Genomic DNA, 4,812 nt, shown 5'->3' with positions numbered 1-4,812 from the left:
AGAGAGAGAGAGAGAGAGAGAGAGAGAGAGAGAGAGAGAGAGAGAGACAGAAGTGATCAATCATTGAGTAAACGAAGACGAAATTATGCCGTTATAATAACGATGAGCGCTTATTTAAAGAAAAAGCGCAGAATAGCGCGTTTTTGTCATAAAACTAAAGCATTGATACAATGGAAGGCAGTCATTGTTTTTAGCACTTAAAGTGAGAGGAGCAGGTTGGATGAATTTCACTAAAAACCAGACGATCCGACGTCTGGTAAATGGCAATTCCCTTTATTAAGCGGAAAAAATATACTGTTAGTTAATATAATACTCTCGAATTCCGGATAAATTTCCCAGAAGATTGAATTATAAGCCCAGGCTGTTTATTTGTGTAACAAAGGTAGTTGTCAACACTCCCAGACCAGTAAGCAATCCCAAATTGTCCGATTTAACTCTTATTATTTCATTGGTTTTCCGTTAATTAACATCAAATTGGCTGCAATTTTGCTGCAGGGAGAAGGTTATTACTTTCTGTTTGGACACTCCCGAATTTTTGGGTTTGATTAATTGCTAGAGCTGCCACTGCTGAAGGTTTGATAACTTCAACTATTCCATTCGTCTCATTCCGTTCATTACTTCGCTTCAGCTTGGTTTGTGTTTAAGAGCCTCTTGGGTCGTGTCTAAGATCATATACGGATACGCACATGGCACACATTGAAAAATCAAATTTCATGTTTATAAAAATATATAAATATACATAGTTCGCTTTATACCTATATATGTAAACACGTATATACATATGTGTGTAGATCGGAAATGTGATAATTCAAGTAACAGGTACAGCGGATATGTAAATTAAAAAAGAAAGAGGAGCAAAATCGTCGTAAGGAAAACAAACAAATAAACCAGATCGCAAACTCTACAGGTTGTACAATGTCAAATGTAATCAAAGAATTCCTCTAATCACGGTCACCTCTAATACTATCTGTAATCTCTCATGTTATCAAAATGTCAAAGTGTTATACCTAAAGCTATTAAACTGTAATCTTTAATAACATTAAACTTCAATCTCTGTTGCTGTCAAACTGATATTTCTTTATGAATACTATGAAATGTAAAATGTAATTTGCATTTCGTACCAAAAAAATTAGCAGAATAGACTCACGTTTATATTAAAGTGGTCAGAAATCTGCTGGAAATATTTTTAATAGAATCTTTTTAGTTTTCTTGATGCAGTTAAAATATGACATTTTTTATTCTTCAATTTTTTCCGGTTATTTAAATGTTTTTCTCAATAAATTTTTCTTTTTCAATTTTCAGCAAGAATTATTTACTTCACAAACTTGCAATTTAGTAGAAATTTTTTTCTTTTTACATGAGAAACCGTTAGTTGATTTTGATAGTTGATGGACATAATTAAATCCATTTAGAATTTGATGCTGATCAAGAATGTATACTATATAGAGATAGGCTCTCTGATGCCGCCTTCTCGGTATTGCAAACGTTTTCACGAAATGAATATACCCCTCATTCTTCGGTGACCATTACAACATGCGGCGAAAAAATTAAAATGCCTTATTGGGAAATGAGCAAGCTGATCGAGCGGCGAAGTATGCTGCTTCTGCACGTCTAATTATGGATGATGTCATGGAAAGTTTAGACCTTCGAAGATACATTGGAAGAAAAGTTAAAGAGAAAATTATGGAAGGAAATCTGCAATACTATCATCACCACTACTCCCCTATTAAACCTCAATTAATTCCATCTCTATACCTAATAAATAGTGAGATCAAAAGATGAAAACACTTTCGAAAATTGGCCTTGGCCATACAACTGTAACTCACCACTAGATCTTAAAGAAGTTTTCTTCCCCAATCTGTAATTGTGGACAAATTCTCACTATAGAGCACATTCTTTGTGACCGCCTAAACTTTTCTTTGCTAGAAGTATGCATGTGGAGCAACTAATCCTATGGACATCCTAAACTCAGCTACACGACGCAATATCAGTGCAATACATTACTTTGTTAAAACTATGAAGCCTAATATCTAATGTTCTTTTCGGAAATAGAGCCGACAGCCTGTGTTGTTAGTGCTCAGTGTCTTTTTCTTTTTAGTCTAAGAATTTATTTCATTAGTCTAAACTTATAATAACAATAATAATAATAATAAATTTATATATATATATGTTAATATAAGAATTAAACCGAATTAAAAATCTTTGAGATAACATCACAAAGCTCGCCAGCACAAGATATAAGTACACATGAGGGGATTCCATCAAGTCCAGGCGAACAATTATATTTCAGAGAGCTAAACTGTTCTTGGCGCATTCTTCAGTAATCCATCGTTTCTTGTTTTCATAATTATAAAACCCTTTCATTTTATGGAAGAAAGACCATTGAAAGTAATTAACTCCGTTCCCCAATGTTTGCAGAGTTGGCTTATTAAAAAGATTAGGTAGTCTTTTTGCGCCTACTAATAGCTGTCTATTTCCAAGTGCTACAAAAGGAACGGAAAATTTACTATGCCCTGCACATCTGTAATGTTTATATGTGCGATCAAAAGATAGCGGAGTTAAAAGTAGATTTTGTCATTGTGTCAGTTTAAAAAGATTTGCACTTAAAAGCGCAACAGTAGCAAAGCAATCTAACTAAATTTCACAGTTTCGCTTGTGCTGCAACAAAATATTTCTGTACGTACGTACAGCTCACAGAATATTGGGCGTATTTCCATATTTTGAAATTAGTCATTGCAAAGTGTTTTTGTCTCTCCGCTTTTACGCTTCAGCGGAAAGGAGTCTAATCTTGCTGCAATTACTTTTATTCATAAGTCCTCATCGGTGTGCTGTCGCTGCGAATGACTGTTAAAAAACAAAAAAAGTGGAAGAAAAATTTACGGAGATTCTACGATCCTGAACGATTTTATTTAATGAGCAGAACAGGTGGAAAATATTATTCGGGATTCTTTAATGCTGCATATGCGTTCGCGGAAGAGTAGACAGGTAATCTCTAATACCCAAGTTTTCATTTTTATGTGTGTGTGTGTGTGTGTGCGTGCGTATCTCATGTAAAATATATTATTTGCATTTGATGAATTATCAGAACTGTTATACTAAAAGTATCGATAACAAGTCTGCTTTCAATCAATATTTCTCGATCTGAACGCTATACCGAAACGGTAGACAATTAATTAATGGATTGTATTACATTTAAAAAACAACGCAACTCTTACAGTGCTTATAATGTCAATTCATGGACATCAGTTCGCTGATGCTTGCTCCTTCAGTATGTATCTAAGCGAAGAGAGACGAACGTCGACAAGCAACATTTCCGCCATTTGCTGTTATCTTCTTTTCAACTACCAGAAAATGAGACTGAATTTGCGGAAATGATTAACTTGGCTTGGGATAAAAATTCCGGGAGCTCTGACACGATTACGATTAGTGGTTTCCGAAATCTCGTGCAAAAAATTGTAGTCTTTTAAGGCGGCAACGGTCTGGCAGTGAGCTTGTTTTTCTACAAAATTTTGCGGTTGTGTAAAATCTATAACGGCTTTTAATCTAGAAAATACCGTTAACTAGAACTTCACTCATTTCTATCTCGAAAGTATGGCCGGCGATGCCGTCAGTACTTTCAATTTCTAACCAATTGATTTCAAATCTCAGCTGCGGCTTCATAGCAATATTCTCTAGCGCAGAGTGTAGCATATGTTTCGGTATATTTTGATTTATTTCTTAGGCGAATTGTAACCGATTTTTTTGAAAAATACTTCCCCTTTATGAAACATTAAATAATAAAGTGTTGAATAATGTTTCAAGAGTTTTCCTCTTTATAACCTACATCATATGTGGTACGAGGGTAGAAGGACTTGAGATAGACTCACCTTTTATTAGAATATATTCTGGATCGGGCTAAGCTTGTCTGTCTATCTGTCCGTTTTGTATTCTTGCGTGCAGTTTGCAGGCTTTAATTTTTTACATATTGTTACGAAAATCCCAAATTCAGTTAAATGTCAGCTAAGTAATTTTCGTAAGAATAAATTCCCTAAAGAAGGGAAAACCAAATGAGCATTCGTAGGCGCCTCATGCAGCTGCAGGCCAATGAAAACGATTAGTGGAAAAGCAAACAGGTAAAAGCTAAGTGCATATTCGCAGGCTCGTCATGCAGGTGCAGGCCGATAGAAACGATTAGAGGAAAAACCAGGTTGGGATTAGACCATAACCATAAATTAAGGTATAGTAACATTCTTGTAAAATTGTATATAAATCGAATATTTGTGAAAAATAGAGTTAGTCTGGCAAGAACGTAGAAGTTGACAGTATGGTTAAAATAAACTGTGAATAATCCTACATTTAAGGAACATAATTGTAAATAAAAGAACTTTGAAGTGCATTTCTCTTGTTCAATATATCCACGATCTAGTGATACGGACTGTATCTTGTAAAAAGCGAATTTCATAACAATATTTTCATGAAATTGGATACATCGTAAGGTGACCTTGAAATTGGTGCGCTTCCCATATAACTTCTGTCTTGCTTTGAAAAGTCGATGTACAAATAGCTGCGAGAACCGAAGTGGTGTAGGGTATGCAAGGGTGGGCCAAAATCCACTGAAATGTTTTCACTTGTTTTTTATTCTATATAGAGCACAATTGCGGTTTGTTAGGACGTGAGCAAATGTTTATTTTGCAATAGCTACTTGGGCGCACTTTTCCTTTTAAAAAACTATTGAAAATATTTTTTTGGTCCCTTATTAAATGCAGTTATGTTTAAAAAACGTATTTGAAGAAATTGATTTTCCTGAGTAATTAAACAAGTGAGAATTTTTTA

The sequence above is a fragment of the Glossina fuscipes genome, unplaced genomic scaffold (assembly GCF_014805625.2).
Source record: "Glossina fuscipes isolate IAEA_lab_2018 unplaced genomic scaffold, Yale_Gfus_2 2, whole genome shotgun sequence".
In the NCBI taxonomy this organism is placed as follows: Eukaryota; Metazoa; Arthropoda; class Insecta; order Diptera; family Glossinidae; genus Glossina; species Glossina fuscipes.
This window is presented reverse-complemented; position numbering follows the sequence as displayed.